The sequence below is a fragment of the Scylla paramamosain genome, chromosome 8 (assembly GCF_035594125.1).
Source record: "Scylla paramamosain isolate STU-SP2022 chromosome 8, ASM3559412v1, whole genome shotgun sequence".
NCBI classification, from domain to species: Eukaryota; Metazoa; Arthropoda; class Malacostraca; order Decapoda; family Portunidae; genus Scylla; species Scylla paramamosain.
The window spans coordinates 12,428,300-12,445,799 of record NC_087158.1 but is presented as its reverse complement, the minus strand read 5'-3'; the positions used below and the strand labels follow the sequence as shown (position 1 = coordinate 12,445,799).

The following is a 17,500-nucleotide window of genomic DNA, read 5'->3' as shown; positions in this document are numbered from 1 at the left end:
TACTATTACTGTTATTTCACTTCTCCACAATTTTGTTTGCTATTTAGCCTTTCGTAACGACACCACATGAATGCGATGTGTGTGTGGCTTATTTCAATCATCTGCTAATTTAAAAATCCTGGTGAGTGGCGAACCAGCTGCAGGTGATGTCCGGTTAAAGGAACGCCTCGCCTCTCCTCGCTGTAACTGGGAGCAAGGGCGTTCATAACCTTCACGTATGTTGTCAGTATAAGTGTGCGGGCTTCTCTATACCAGCGAAATGTTATCATCTCTGTAGGTAACGTCTGGGCTTTCATGCAAATATCCGTCCCGTGACAGCCACGTAGTCACCCGCCTCTCGCCCGGCTGGCACATGCGCACCCTACCCCTCCCTCTCCTCTCTCCCCCCTCCCTACATCCTCCCTCCCTCCCCTCCTCCCATCTCGACTATCCTCACTCTACACGGTAACAAGGTAACTTGCTTCTCTCTACTAATACAAGATGACCATAATGTGATGAGTGAGGTGAATAAAGAAGGAAGTTTGAATAATTTTGAAGTAGTTATCGTCTTCTGAGATGAGAGGTAACTAGCTTGTTTTGGGAAGTCTTTTCCTATTGGACGTGACGTAAGTAGATTTGCTCTGCGCTCCAACCTCCCTCTCCCTTCCCTCCACCACCACTTCCGCCAAGAAACAAGCACGACCAATGCATTTATAAAAACACCACAACCCTCAAACTTCCTTATGAAAGACTTACGCTGAATACAAAGTTACGTAGCCATTCAAACACTATAAATACAACCAGTACCCCCAAACTTTTCCCCCCACGGCAAGAAAGGATGGAGTAATGAGGGTAGGGGGAAGGAGAGAGGGAAGGCCGACCAGGACCAGGAAAGGAAGTGCTAGAAGCGTCGAGGAGTGCCGCCGGAAGGAAGCAAGACTCGTGCCCGTGGTAAACATTCTTGCTAATTGAGTGCGATCCGTTGTTCTGTGATGCGTGATACTTAGTGACGAGAAGGACGAGGCCACCAGGACCCTGTGACGTGCGTGGCCGGGGACGAGGAGCGGAGAGGCAGAGACAAAGGAGGCAAGAAATCATCTGGTGACTTGAAGGTGAGAACGTAGATGAATAGACAAAGGAAATCCAAGCAGCAACAGGCCTTGAGGTTCTTTTATAGCAGACTGTTTGCGTAGCTATGCTACACAAAAGCGTAAGTCTTTCATAAGGAAGTTTTGAGGTGAGAGAGACAGGATATTACGAGTACAGAAGAAGGAGGAAGAGGAGGAGGGGGCACCGCGGCGGAAACCTAACCTATCAAGTTCTCGTTAGGGCTTCGTTGATTAATGAGTAGGGGCGTGTCGCGTGTTTGTTTGAGTGATTAAAGACCGCGTGATTACTGAGGATTTATCTGAGTAATGTATACAAGTGGTGATTTATTGCTTGCCAGCCCGGGTTTATCCTTTAATTGGAGGCGATTAAGGGAGGCATTGCTGCTCCCTAAAGGTTGTTAAAAGTACTTTGGGATAATTTTGTTTGCTTAGGAGTTTATTGGAATGATACTGGGAACTGATGGGAATTTTGATGTGTGTGTGTGTGTGTGTGTGTGTGTGTGTGTGTGTGTGTAAAAAAGAGAGAGAGAGAGAGAGAGAGAGAGAGAGAGAGAGAGAGAGAGAGAGAGAGAGAGAGAGGGGGGCAGGTGTTTTTTTCTTTTGTTTAGTGTTTTCATCTTTTTTAATAATTTTTTTATTATTTTCTCTAAGTAGGACTCTGGGTAAGGACAACAAAACATCATAAAAAAAAAGGCCCACTTATTGCCTCTTCATTATAATTGGTTGGATCACTACATACAAAGTAAATCCAGCATATATATACTCTAACCTAACTGATCTTATTTGTGCGTTTTATATCTTTATTATACAACATGTACCTTATTTTGCAGATTTTGTTGTACTATTTACCACGCATTTACTGTTACGCTATTTATATTGTCTCTATTTCTGTACTTGGTCTTTAATTATTTACTTTCATATGTGCGGTAATTCACGAGACCATGCAACACTCAACATCTAATCATAAGAAGTGAAGAGCCTGTGGTCACGTGGTGTGGTGTGGCAGGGTGGCGGAGCTGGCTGGGTGGTGGAGGGTTAGCGGGACAGGTGAAGGAAGGGAGGGGGAGGGGTGGGGAAGTGGAGAGAGGAGGGGCCGCTGGTGCTGGGATAATGGGGGGTGGGAGAGGACTCTCGGCGGGGTAAGGAGGGAGTGGTGGACGTGAGTGGCGGTGGAGGGGTAATGGGCGATGTAGGAGAGAGAGAGAGAGAGAGAGAGAGAGAGAGAGAGAGAGGTAAACTCTGGGATGTTATAATTAAATGTTACGTATAACATTCTCTCTCTCTCTCTCTCTCTCTCTCTCTCTCTCTCTCTCTCTCTCTCTCTCTCTCTCTCTCTCTCTCTCTCTCTCTCTCTCTGTTCACTCGAGTTATAATCACCACCACGACTTAGAATGGAAAATTCCTAAAATATTCTAGTACAAAAATAATAATGTTGTCAATAACAAGAATGAACCGTGAGGAATGGCTAATGGTTGCGATGGTGTGTGTTCCGTTTTCTTTGGTTAAATAAAAAAATAAATAAATAGATAGAAGATGGGAAGTATTCGGTGTTTAGGTGACGCCCCGTTTTCTTTATTAGTTCCTGTCCCTTTTAAGTTGTGGTGACTTTGTTTTGTTATTGTTATGATTATAGCTGGGGAAAAGGCGAGGTGTTTTGTTGCTGGGGAAAAGGCGAGGTGCGCACTGTACAGGCGACAGTTGATCAACAAAACTATTTATTTGTATTTTTTTCATTTCACTTTCTTTATTTATCTATGTATTTGTTTACTTATCTATTTACTGATTTATTTTTCATTGATTTATTTGCTCACTCGTACTCATTTTTTTTTTATTTATTTTTATTTTTTTGAAGATAGCAAGTATTGTATGGTAATGTATATTCTGTTCAACACACACACACACACACACACACACACACACCATTATTATTATTATTATTATTATTATTATTATTATTATTATCATTATTATTATTATTATTATCAACTAATTTCCCGGAACACTGTGATGAAGGTAAGAGATAATATTTACTACAATATTTGAAACACGCGGTGATAATTACAAGACTCCCTAAGGCTTCTCTCGCATTAAGCTTCCGCAGCATACTGAGCAATATGGTGGTGGTGGTGTGTTATGGTGGTGGTTGTGGTGGTAGGGGCCGTGATGGTGTGGTGAGCCGACACATCTTGTTTTTGTTTTCCCGATCATTTCGTTTCTTGCTTTAATCCTTTTGCTCTGTTTTTTTTTTTTTTTTTATCATTCTACTGATTTAATTTTCTAACACTTTGCCGCCGCCTTATCTTAATCTCTTCACTTCCCTGTCTGTCCATCCCTCCATCCCATTGAAAAAATAAACAAATAGAATAAAGTAAAAAGAAAAAAAAATCCCACCAAAAAACTCCAAGCACAGCCCCAGACATTAATAAAAAAAAAAGAGGAAAAAAAAAGAATAAAAATATCGTTCCTGACACCACTCAAGTATTACCTAAAAATAAAATGAAAAACATAACCTAACACACTAATATTTCTCTTGCATGGACTAACATCAGTAAGCCTCTCAAATGCCACGAGACTTAGGAAAAAGGAATACTAAAAGAGGCAACTGAACTCCTGACGCCCGTGCATAGCCGAGGGGACGAGACCAGGCTGTGCTATTTCTGCCCCTTGCCGTATTAAAATGTTACACAAGCATGGCATATTTACGAAAGGTTGGCAGTCTGCGACCTTTCACGCTATCCCGAGATTTCCAGACGCATCCCAGAGTCAGTAAGCGCCACCAGCATACCAACACCCTGTTTTTTATTTATTTATTTATTTATTTTTTTTATCTTCTTCAGTTCCCCATATAACCTCGCGTGCCGTCTCCCTCCTCCTGCTGTCCGTTTTCTTTTCTGCACCAATGTTCTTTCGCCCTCCTGATCTTATTCCAGCTCTCTCTCTCTCTCTATCTCTCTCTGCTCTCTCTCTCTCTCTCTCTCTCTCTCTCTCTCTCTCTCTCTCTCTCTCTCTCTCTTCTTCCTTAGCTCATCGCCCTTATCTCCCTTCCGCAGCTTTCCTCTTCATTTCCGCGCCCTTAATCACTTTTCATTTCGATTCTTCTGTGATTTTCCTCTCCTCTCTCTCTCTCTCTCTCTCTCTCTCTCTCTTCTCCTCTCTCTCTCTCTCTCTCTCTCTCTCTCTCTATCTCTCTCTCTCTCTCGATTTGCTTCTTTCCAGCGGTTTTTCATCTATTTTTATTTTTCCCTCTCTCTGTTGATGTTTTCCTATTTTTTTCTCCTCTGTTTTCTTTTTACTGATTTTTTTTTCCTTCCAGTAGTTTTTTTCTTTTCTTGTTAGTTATCTTCTTATTAGGTAGTTGTCTTCTTTCTCCTGCTCCTCACTTTATCCCTTGCTTCATTCTTATTTAGTCTTTCCTCTCCTTCATCACATGTCCATCTCACTCCTCCGTTCATCTCTTATTTTCCTTCTTATCTCTCCTCTTCCTACTCCACTATCTCTTCCCTCCTACAACTCATCTTGGTCTTCGCCTTCTCTCTCTCCGCCCTCTCTTTCCTAATGGACCTTCACCTCTCCCACCTCCGCCCGAACACTCTTCCCCACATACCTCCACCTTCCCAAGTAACTCCTTTGTCCCTCCGTCGGCCTGTAGTCGCTCCCGGGGGCACCACAACCTTGATTACCTCGCTCCGGCAGTAGTAGGATGTGGGGGACTTGATGTGAGTAAGGCGAGTGAGTCTAGAGTGGGTCGAGTGAGTCTGCCATTACCTGACCCTGCCAAGCTCTTCCCCCGTGCTCTCTCTCTTGTGGCTCTCTCGCTCCCTCCCGGCCGTGGAAGTAGCAAGGATTATCTCGCTTACTGAGAGAACCAAGGCGAAATGGACAATGTCTCCTGGAGTGGGTGGTGTTGCCTTGAGCGAGGTGAGTGTCGGTTGTTGAGGGTGGCTGTGCTTGTGTGTGTGTACGTGATGGTGATGGAGGTTTGGATATTGCTGTGTGTGTGTGTGTGTGTGTGTGTGTGTGTGTGTGTGTGTGTGTGTTTCAGAGCCCATCAGGAAGAGTCTAAAGAGCGTGATTCAAGGTTATGTTCAAACACACACACACACACACACACACACACACACACACACACACACACACACACACACACACACACACACACACACACACACACACACAATTCCTTCGGACTTCCGTGATTTCAAGTGCCCTCTCTTTCTCACCTGTGTCCCTCCCTCTCCTTTCCTCACCTTCCCATATGAGCTGGCGATACGTTAATCCTGTGTTAAGAACGATTTCATATTTAAAGGACAGCACGACTGCCCAGAGAGAGTCGAACTACAACATCTCTCTCTCTCTCTCTCTCTCTCTCTCTCTCTCTCTCTCGCTCTCTCTCTATCTCTCTCTCTCCCTCTCTCTCTCTCTCTCTCTCTCATCTGGGGTGTTAGCAAGGAACGTACGTGAAGGAATGTACAAATTAAGAACAAACTCGTAAAACTGAACTAGTGAGTCAGGGAGGAGGTAAATATTTAAGTGTCACGAGGAAGGAAACGACAAAAAAACACACACAATAATGTCAGAGGAAAAACGGGCGTTATTTTTTAAGACCGCATTTTCAAATATTTCGGCTCCATACCTCGACCACGTCTAACAGATTCCTATGAAAGTCATTCACATTTTCAAGGGGCGTTTTCATGATTCTGTATTATCAGTGGGAAACGAACACACTAGAGAACTCGAATGATAATTTCTGAGATTTTTCAAAATAATTCTATGAGAGTTCGAAGCTCTCCAAATCGCAGCGGGTACATTACAATAGTATGGACCATTATTCTAAAAACACTTCCGTGCTGCACCTCCATTTTGTTCAAAAGGCTCCGGTTGAAGTTCCACGTGTTTTCAAGGATGTTTTTTTTATACGGTTCTAGTAAAAGAATTAACAAAGAGTTCCTCATTATTAACAGGAGAAATTCTTGAGAACTCGGCTAATCATCTCTGTAACCTTTGAAAATAGGCGTAGTGAGAGAGCAAAGCGTTTCAGAATACAGGCCTGTGTAATAAGCGGTTCCCAATCTTTCGCAAGTTAATGGACTCTTAAGGAGTGAAGAAGTAATCAAGAAATTTATAGTGATTGATTGATTCATTGAGTGATTGCAACAGCCAGCAACAGCAGCAGCTGCAGGAGGAGGAGGAGGAGGAGGAGGAAGAAAGGAAGATGAAATATATGATGAGTAGAAGGAAGATCAGTGAATTAGTTAAGAAAACGAAAAAAAAAAAAAACGAATAACAATAGAAAAAAGAAACTAACAGGAAATGATGGTAAAAAATACAACGTGCAAATTGGTGAAAACAATGAACAAATAAAAGAAATGTATTCGTGGAGGACAGAATAAATGAAGTCCAGCACGCGACCTTGGGGTTCGTTAAAAACAGACACGCCAAACAATGAGACGAAGAAGAAGCGTTAAAAGAGAGAGAGAGAGAGAGAGAGAGAGGGAGAGAGAGAGAGAGAGAGTGAGAGAGAGAGAAGAGAGAGAGAGAGAGAGAGAGAGAGAGAGAGAGAGAGAGAGAGAGAGAGAGAGATTAGAGGAAAAATAAATAAATAAGAAAAACGAGATGCACATTCTTTACACTTGTCACCCATGTTTTCTTTTTTTTTTTTTGCTTCGTTTTCTTTCTTGCTTCATTGCATATTTCTTTTTTCTTCTTTTCCTCTGATTATTTATTTATTTATTTTTTATATTAGTTAAAAAATCCATTATTCTTTCTCCTCCTCCTCTTCTTCATCTTTCTCTTTCTCCTATTGCTCTTCCTTTTGTTCCTTCCTTTTGTTGTTCTTTCTCCTCCTCCCATGACTACTACAACTACTGCTACTACTACTACTACTACTACTACTACTACTACTACTACTACTACTACTACTACTACTACTACTACTACTACTACTACTACTACTACTGCAACGCCACACACCCAGCACAGAACACCCGGGAAAAAACATAATCATCAGCGCCCGTGCCAGACCACCGCTGAGTCGACGGTCCGTTGCACTTATCAATCTAGAGCACATTTAATTCTTCTTCTAATGGCACGTGTCCTGTTAAAGGGGTGAAAATTCCTGAATACTAACCTCATCTTTGTTCTATTGGGTCACAGGAAGTTCCGCTGTGATCTTGTTGTAAAGCCTGGGAGTTTTTTCTGTCATGATGTCTTTCGTAAACAATAAAAGCAAAAGGAAATGGAAAAAAAAAAAAGAGACGAGTTTGTTAAAAGCGTGACGTTTAGAGGCACCTAACATAACATTTACTTTAACTCGTTGTAACCCAAAACTTCCAGTACAGTCTTCAAGAAAATAGTGCGGACTCCTTGTCAAAATGTCACTAGAGTTGACTGGTCAGTGACATTTTCTTCCTCATACTGGTTGAGTGTTGTTGGTGCCGTCCTGCAGGGTGAGGGTACGTGTTGCGTGCAATCTGTGACTGTGCTTCGCGAGTAGTGAGTGGGTGAGGGAAGTGAGCGTATTGTTCACTGGTTTGATTAAGAAGGTATGTGCTGTGAATCTCTAAGGTTAGAATTCAGGTGATCACATAGGACGGAGAAATGTGGGATTTGATGATTGAACATTAGTGGGGAGGGTTTGACTTGAAGGGAGAGGAGAAATAGAGAACGAGTGGTAGCAAGAGAAAAAGGTGTATATGAGCTGTTAAAGAACGCAAAAGTAAATTAAATTGAGGATAAAGCAGTGAGACAAAGTATGCAAGGTTGAGGACTCTAAAGTGTATCTTGCTGTGCTGCTGCAATAAGACACGCATCTCGTTCTCCTTAAACTTAAAAACTCCCTCAAAATCATCATCAGTTCACAGCACTACCGAAGCCGTGACACGTGAAATCATCTAAGCAGGTTATTCTTATTTTTTTTTTTTTTTCTTTTCAAGTATAAACACACCAATCAGTCGACAGAAAGACTTGCAGATCTACTTCATCTTCCGTGGCAGGTTGGTGGCTGCTCTCCCTCAGAGAAAGAAAACGGTGTCATCCACAGTACCGTAGACTACACTATTTTTTGGAGGTCTCAAGAGCTCGAGAGTAATGGCATATTTTCTATTGATTGCATTGTGTGTAATTCCTAGTTACAGTTCTGAGTCTATTTGTTCAGTATGCTTGGATCATTCTTGTCATGTCCTCTGCCACGCACCACACAGCTGCCAGGAAGGGGTAAGTGACTGTATCTGTTTAGCAAGTATAAAGCTGATAACGAAAAGCAGTTTACGGTGTTTATCCCTACTTTTTTCCACCACCACCACCACCACCACCACCACCACCACCATCACCACCACCACCACCACCACAACCACAGTATCCGGAAGTGAAAATATAAGCAAATGATATAAAAGAAAAACCGATGTATGTGAAAAAAAAATCCAGCATCCCTTTTACATTTATTTATTTGTTTGTTTATATATTTTAGCGTGCAGACTTTACCACTTTACCGGCCTGACTTATTTATACATTTATGTGCCATTCATGTGGGTGCATACTGTCCATTCATTGAGTGCGTGCGTGCGTGTGCGTGTACCTGTGTGTGTGTGCCCCGAGCTGTAAACCATTTGAAGAGTGAACTCATGTCATGTATATTTATTTTTTGTATTTTCAGTTTATTTATTTATTCTATATAGTTTTAGTTACTGTAGTGGTGGTAATGGTGGTGGTGGTGGTGGTGGTGGTGGTGTGTGGAGGTAGTAGTGGTAGTCGTGGTGGTGGTGGTGATGGAGGTCACTTTTACTCTTCTCCTTTTCCTTCTGTTGTCTCCTGTACTTTGTAACCGCCCCCCCTCCCTAATCTGTTTTTTTTTTTTTTCTTGTATCCCTATTTGTGTACTTTTTTTCAATAAATGGTGGTGATGGGTGTGTCGGGGAGGGAGCTGCCACCTTTGTTATACCTGAGGCGTGGGGGAGCGGTGACCCCTAATCCCGCAGCCGCTGTTCAGAGGGATTTGTTCGTGTTTTTTAATGTGTAATCGCCACGTTATCCCGGAATAATGGCCGCATCAGCCAGCCTTTGTGTTCATTTTGCCGGCTGTGAGCAGGTGATACCCGATCTTAGCGCCGCCTGCAACAGTGAGGCGGTGTGGGTGGTGGTGGTGGTGGGTGTAGTAGTAGGAGTGGTGATAGTAGTACTATTGATAATGATAATAAAAGTAATAATAATAATGATAACAGTAAGTTTACTACTACTACTACTACTACTACTACTACTACTACTACTACTAATACTAATAATAATAATAATAATAATAATAATAATAATAAACACAACAGAATAAGTAAGTAATAATTCTGATAACTATAATAATAATAATAGTAATAATAATAATAATAATAATATTAATAATAATAATAATAATAATAATAATAATAATGATAATAATATCATACTACCTATTAATGCTAAGAAGGATGATCTTTGTATTGTTTAGAAAATATATCATTATCAATCGTCTTATCGTAAAAAAAAAAACTGAGAAAATAAAAAAGCCAGAAAATAGAGCTTGAGAGAGAGAGAGAGAGAGAGAGAGAGACGGAGAGAGATGAGAGAGAGAGAGAGAGAGAGAGAGAGAGAGAGAGAGAGAGAGAGAGAGAGAGAGAGAGAGAGATCTGTGTGTGTGTGTGTGTGTGCGTGCGTTGCGTTCTTGCTTGTTTGTTTGTTTGTTTGCTTGTTTCAGTGCAGTCATCACATAGAGGCGGGTTTATAGGCTATGGGAGGCGCATCACTCAGAAGATATAATTTTAGTGGCAGAGCTTAGGGATCCCTGCTGACCTCAAAGTGCGCTGGTAGCATTAACCCTTCACTGCTAGACAAATATTGACCCATATTATGAAACACCTTTGCACCGAAGCTGGACTACCTACAAAAGGCTCTAGTTGAAGTGACGCGGGTCGTTAAGGGCGTCTTTAAGGTTATATGTGACATATTAACAACATTTCTACATTATTTTCAATTATTACTTCTTAGACGCTTACTTATATGTTAGTCTCAAATTGTCCTTACAGTAGGTTCTGCAGTTTAAACGAGGTGAACAGTCTGTTCTATCATTTTTCTTTTTGTATCCATGCAAGCATTTTCTTACAGTGGCCTCAGTGTTAGCAAGAGTGAAGCATATCAGTGAGAGGGTTAATATGTCCTGGCTGGGCGGTGCTGGGGACAACAGTGTGGAAAAGTGGATTTATTGATGGTCAGGCTTCAGGTGGATAGATTTTCAAACGCTGCGGAGGGTAATTATGCGTAGATTAGGTTATGTTACATGATTCATCTTTCGTTCATTATACAAAGATGGTGTCATGTTGTCAAAGCTTGATTCGATGCAAAATTAAGAAAAAATTAAGTGCATCGATTAATTTTTCTCCCAGATTGATTATTTTTTCTCCCAGAAACACACACACACACACACACACACACACACACCTATTTTTAATTTATATATTTTAATGCCCACGAAGAGTTTCATTCTAATTAAAATCCCTTTATTTAACAGGTGTTTTAATTTAAACACAATCGTTAGTCATCTTTACTTTTTTTTCCTTTTTTCCTCCACTACCACCTGACCTACTTAACACACACATACACACATTCACACACTCTCTCCCTCTCCACCTCTCTGTGCCAGCAAGAGAGAGGAAGCCTTAGGGAACTGGTGGGCTTTGTGGGTTTGCGAAATAGAATAGCTACAAGGCTGTAAAGAGCAGCATGGTTGTGTGGCGAGGCTGGTCGGCACCTGATTGCTCCGCGTGAGACTAATGGAGCGGCGTGTCTTTGGGAGAGAGAGAGAGAGAGAGAGAGAGAGAGAGAGAGAGGAGAGAGAGAGAGAGAGAGAGAGAGAGAGAGAGAGAGAGAGAGAGAGAGAGAGAGAGAGAGAGAGAGGGTGGGTGGGGGGAAGGAGAGCGTGAGTAAAGAGGGGTGAGACGGGGGATGCAGGGCGTGGCATAGGATGAGATGAGGAGTTGAGAACATGAGACTGATGATGGAGAGGAAGAGGAAAGAGCGTAAGGAAGAAGGGAGAGTGGAGGAAGAGGGACGTGAAGAGAGAGGGGAGAGGGAAGATAAAGAGAGAAGTAGATGAGATTGGAGTTATGATGAAGATGAGAGTAAAGGGAGGATATAGGAGAAAAGAGAGGCGAAATGAGAAGAGAAAGGGATAGGGGATGAGGTTAGCGGTAGGGGGACATGAGCTTGATAATGGAGGGAGAGAGGAAAGGGAAGCAAAGAAAGGAGGAGAGAGAAGTGAGAGAAGAAATGGTGGCTGATGGGCATGGTAAAGGAGGAAGGGATGAAGAGAGAGGTAGGGAAGAGGAGAGTGGTTAGATAAGACTGGTGAGAGAGAGAGAGAGAGAGAAGGAGAGAGAGATGAGAGAGAGAGAGAGAGAGAGAGAGAGAGAGAGAGATGAGAGAGAGAGAAGAGACGAGAGAGAGAGAGAGTGAGAGAGGAGAGAGAGAGATGCGACCGAAGAAGAAATAAAAGGAGAGAGAATAGAAAGAGAAACAAGGGAGGAAACTGAATGTAATAAAAGAAAGACGAGGAGGAGGAGGAGGAGAGATTGGTGGAGAAAGAGATGTGGAAGCATAATACGTGAAATAGGGAGAAGGGGATAAATGTGGAGGAAGAGAGGAAGAGAGAAAGAGAAATTGGTAGGGTGGTGGTGGTGGTGGGGAGGATGAAGCCGGTGTCTCTGGTGTTCTGTTCATTGTTAGTGTAGGTCAAGCGAGCTCTCCAGTGAAGGGGCGATCAATCAGCTCCTGTCAATGCTGGGAAGAAGGGCAGCAGGGCGTGATTTTATACTTAATCACGCTAATGAAGGCTGGCCCAGGTTACGTGTATTCAGGTTATAATGAATTGGGTTTATTTAGGTGTTGACTTTATACTTGCTTGTTACTGGTATCGTTCACCGTTGTCATGATGATTTAGATCTTAACATGTACGTAGTGGTTTATGAGAATGTTTAACTTTTAGTGGAGTTAGAGAAGGGAACTTTTTTTTTTTCTTAATGGTCACCCTGTAATAAGTTAATACGAAGAACGAAATAGGGAAAAGAAAACAAGAAGAGGAGGAAAGTAAAATACGAAAAGTGGATTATGTATTGTTGTAATTAATATTCATTAAGTAAATAAAAATAAAGCTTGAGTATCGTTTGTCCAGTAGCCGAACGCTAAACATTAATGAAACTGCTACATCTCCGTAACTACATTTTCTTTCCTCAGTCTTCCTGTCCCTTATCTCTTCACAGTCCGTCAGTTGTCAGGTGTTAAGGAGACAGTCAGCAGATCAGAGGACTTCAGGTGGAGAGAAAGCTTTAATCTCAAGAGAGGACTGGATTTTTCCCATAATTACTTGCAACTTTTTGAGGCATATTTTTTGTGCTTCATTCCCTTAAATAGTTTTGTAATGTAGCAAAGACAAACATATTCCATTTTCTTCTTTTCTGTGTCTCTATGCAAATTATATTCTTTATAGTGTCCTGAATGTTAAGGGAAAACAGATCGTAGCACCAAAGGCTTAAGAAGACGTAGTGGATGAAGATGACAGGTGGAACAAAAAAAAGGTTGATGTGTTTCATACAGGGACAGCCAGGTTGAGACTTGAAGACTTCTTGCAGCTTTCCTTATTTTCTTTTGTTCTTAAGACGATTCAAGACGCTTCTCAAATTTGGATAAGCCTTTTGACTCACATTCTTTGTGGACAGGTACATTCAGTGGGCCCTTGTTCAGGATCTTTGTAGCCTCAGGGCGGAGTCACCTCTTACACACACACTCAAAAGACAGACTCTCCGTGACCCTACAGTACCACCTGCAGGACTGGCGGGAGAGCGAGGCGTGACCACCTCCTACCACCACTCCGTCACCACATCATGGTTTATTATGCCATCATTAGAATGCCACACCGCTGCTGGTCAACATGTTGGTGGTGCTTGCTTGTTTTTCGCTGATAATTGGTTATTGATGAGTTAATTATTTGTTTTGTGTAAGCGGTAGTGTGTCTTTCAAAACAGAGTACCTGATTGATTGATTGACTGACTGATTGATTGCCAGGATATGAACGTATAGAAATCAATACGACCGAGTCAATAGAAACCCTTAAGAGTATACTAGATTAATTTATAAACAGCGATGATCGGTGGGCGCAGATACATTACTCAGGAACTCTGGCGTGCGTGTCTGCAAGCTTACGGCTTCCCTCACGTTCTCATGTTCTTAACAGTGAATCAGATGAGATGTTCTGGAACGAATACGGAATCAGAAACCTTGTAACAGGTCTCCTCTGCAGCCTGGAGTTTGTTTTGATATGTGTTCAGTGTATAGAAAATAAAATACCCAGTTATTTTTACCATGTTTCTACGATGTGATCTCCCAGTCTTCCACTGTAGTAGTTAGTGAAGAGTAGATCTAAAGCTTTAGCATTCACTTTGAGATACAGTGCTGGCTGATGTCCTGTACCTCACCGCAGTTTATGTGCGGGAGAGGTAGCGTTATCTTTCATATCCCTAGGCTGTGCCTTTTCGGTTTTTGGGCGCCATAATTCACTCAAACTTTTTTTCTTGGTGATTCATAGAAAGTAAAGAATGCAAAGTTTCCTCGTTAACAGAGACACACGAATTGGGAAGCCTTAAGGAAATCACTTGTCAGGTGAGGTACCAGTAATGTGGAGGCAGGCTAATGTAGTACCCATCTTTAGAAAAGGAGATAAAACTTTAACGTCAAATTATAGACATGTCAGCTTAACTTCTGTTGTAGGTAAAATAATAAAAATAATGAAGTCAATAATAGCGAAGAGCATTAGGGAGCATTTAGACAAACATAATTTGATAAATCAGTCACAGCATGGCTTCACGAAGGGGAAGTCTTGCCTGACAAACTTGTTAAGTTTTTACAGTAAAGTGTACGAGGCAGTAGATAATGGTGATAGTTATGACATCTTATATCTGAACTTCACTAAAGCGTTTGACAAGGTACCCCATCAGAGGCTCCTGAGAAAGGTTAGGGCACACGAGATAGATGGGAAGGTGTTAGGCTGGATAAGGTTAGGCTAAGCGACAGACGACAGAGAATTGTAATAAACGGCTCTAAATCTGAGTGGGGTCAGGTAATTGGTGGGGTGCCACAGTGATCAGCATTAGGGCCATTGTTGTTTTTAATATATATATATATATATATATATATATATATATATATATATATATATATATATATATATATATATATATATATATATATATATATATATATATATATATATATATATATATATATATATATATATATATATATATATATATATATATATATATATATATATCAATGACTTAGTGGAATTAGTAGTGACGTTAGTAAATTTGCGGATGACACAAAGATAGGTAGATTAACCAGGTCAAAGTCGGATGCCATCGCCTTGCAGGCAGATTTAGATAAGATGAACGAATGGACGGACAGATGGCAAATGCAGTTTAATATCAACAAATGCAAAGTACTTAGCGTAGGCAGAGGAAACCCACACAGTAGTACACAATAAACAACGAAACTGGTAGGTTCAGGGTACAAAAAAAGATTTAGGAGTTATAGTTAGCTCTGAACTCCGTCTAGGAAAACAATGCTTAGATGCTAGAAACAGGGAAAATAGGGTATTAGGATTAATTTTTAGGAGTGTTAAAAGCAGAAGGCCGGAAGTAATATTAAAGTTATATTTGGCGCTGGTCAGACCTCATCTAGACTACGCTATGCAGTTCTGGTCCCCACATTACAGGAAGGATATAGATCTATTAGAATCATTACAAAGGAGAATGACTAAAAAGGATACAGGGGATGAGGAGTATTCCTTACGAGGCGAGACTGAAGCTGTTAAATTTACATTCTTTAGAAAGACGTAGGTTAAGAGGGGACCTTTAAGTGGTATAAGGGTTATAACAAGGTGGACGTAAGCAAAATTCTTAGGATTAGCAACCAGGACAGAACAAGAAATAAAGGGGTTCAAGCTTAAAAAAATTAGGTTTAAGAAAGAGATAGGAAGAAATTGGTTCTCAGATAGAGTGGTAGATGAGTGGAACGGACTCAGTAATCATGTTGTTGGTGGTAACACATTAGGGAGCTTTAAGAGAAGATTAGACGGATTTATGGATGGGGATGATAGGTGGAAATAGGTAGGTATATTTCATACAGGGACTGCCACGTGTAAGCCTGGTGGTTTCTTGCAGCTTCCCTTATTTCTTATGTTCTTAAGAGCCTCAGTAAATTAACACTCCCAACAACAACAACAGCAACCGTTAAAAAAAGTGTCCGCGACCTTCGGTACAGCACCTACTCCTCTTCCATTTCTCCCTCCTTTTCCTTTTCTCCCTTCCTTCCCCTTTCTCCACCTCCTCTGCTACTACAAACTTCTCTCCATATTCACAAGTCAGACATTTCACTCCGACATAACCTTCCTCGCCTTCTGCTCCACCGCCGCCACCACCACCACCACCACCAGCAGCTTCTCTTTCTCCCGCGGCCCGCCTCAGGCATTCCTCTGATATCGCTTGCTGAAACCCTCATCCCCAATCTCTTAACGCACCGCCGACGCTCACAGGAACTCAGGCAGATGGGGAAGGGCGGGAGGGGAAGGGAGGGGGAGAGGGAGAGAGGGAGGGTGGAGGATGGAGATAGGGAGAGGGGTGAGAGAGAGGAGGAAGAAAAGGAGGGATAAGGGAGATGATGAGAAAGGGACTAGATGTGAGAGGAGTGTAGTGGAGGAGAAGGGAAGTGAGTGATGGGTGGGTGAGAGAGAGAGAGAGAGAGAGAGAGAGAGAGAGAGAGAGAGAGAGAGAGAGAGAGAGAGAGAGAGAGAGAGAGAGAGAGAGAGAGAGAGAGAGAGAGAGAGTTAACCAACCAAAGACAGACACAGACAGGAAGACGGTTAAATAGACAGACAGACAGACAAACAGTAAAACAGACAGATAGTTAGAGACAAACACAGACAGACAGACAGTTGGACAGAGGTTGGACAGACCAACAGGCAGGCAGACAAAGAACTCTGTTACTGATAAACAATAATAGTTAAAAAATATTCGCATGATATTCTTTCTTCCAGTCTATATATTTCCCTTTTTAAAGCAATATGTAAAGAAGGAAATAAAACCCTCCTACAATAACGTCGCTCTTCCATCAGATTTCCGCCAAGTTAAGTGGAATGAGCCGCTTTGAAACACATGATTTATGAATACTACAGACGAAAGCCAATCATATAAAACTCCTGAACATTTTTATAACCTCTCTTTCTTCGTACGTTTAATTCCAGCGTATCTAGCAGCATTTTAATATCACCGCGCGGAACTTTTTAATACCGCCACGCAGTGCTCCTGGCAAAACAGTGTAGCGCCGGGACACGATACGACTTACTGTCACGCCACGGGATCGTCCGTCACGGTTGCAAGATAACGTGACAGCAAGGCAAAGAAACGGCGTCACTCTTGGCCGCGTCGCTGAGTCTTTTGATGCAGTGTGTTGTGTTGAGTTGTATTGGCTTGTAATTCTGATGGGGGTTCTTTGGCTTGGGGATGTTTATTGTTGTTGTTGTTGTTGTTGTTGTTGTTGTTTCTGCTTTTGATGCTGTTATGTTTTGTTTATACGAGTAGACACTATTTTTATTTTTTTGCATTTTATTGTTTTTGTTTTACTGCATTATATTTTCTTTATTAATTTGATTTTACTTTGCCTATTTCTTTATTTCTTGATTTTATTATTATTATTATTATTATTATTATTATTATTATTATTATTATTATTATTATTATTATTATTTACTTATTTATTCACTTATCTGTGTGTGTGTGTGTGTGTGTGTGTGTGTGTGTGTGTGTGTGTGTGTGTGTTTTGCCTGAGTGTCTGTCCACGAAGCAGTTATTTTTTTACTCTCTTAAGACTTGCACTGCAACGCTTCCCTGTGTGTCTGTGTAGCAGCAGGAGTGCTTATTACTTCCGTACCACAAGAAGGTCAGCCTCGCGTGGCAATCTTATAGTGTATTGCGTGATTCAGTATGTTAGGATTGTTTGTGTAATAATAGCCGTTGTTACACAAAACCAGTATTACTTAATTTGATTACTAAAGTGTCGTGTGTGTAAAGAATTCGGCAGTTTAAAGCTTAATCTACAGAATTAATCAGGCATTTTAATTAAGGCTTCCAATACCACACATAACGAATACTTTTTTTCATTATTCATCTGATAGAAATGTTCATGATGCAAATAAAGTTTCTTGTTTTTCATTGTGTTAGGTTTCTTTTAAAGGGAAATATAAGAATGTATGTGTGTTTAAGAGAGAGAGAGAGAGAGAGAGAGAGAGAGAGAGAGAGAGAGAGAGAGAGAGAGAGAGAGAGAGAGAGAGAGAGAGAGAGAGA

The 17,500-nt window shown here is 41.4% G+C and overlaps 1 long non-coding RNA gene across 1 annotated transcript in view; it reads left to right on the top strand.

Moving 5' to 3' along the window:
* The first annotated feature begins 665 nt into the window (after positions 1 to 665).
* The window catches only part of LOC135102585 (uncharacterized), a 119,038-nt gene continuing 102,203 nt past the window's right edge, over positions 666 to 17,500 (top strand). Inside the window, exon 1 of the long non-coding RNA XR_010269689.1 lies at positions 666 to 1,091. This is a non-coding gene — a long non-coding RNA (uncharacterized LOC135102585). The remainder of the gene's footprint in view (positions 1,092 to 17,500) is intronic.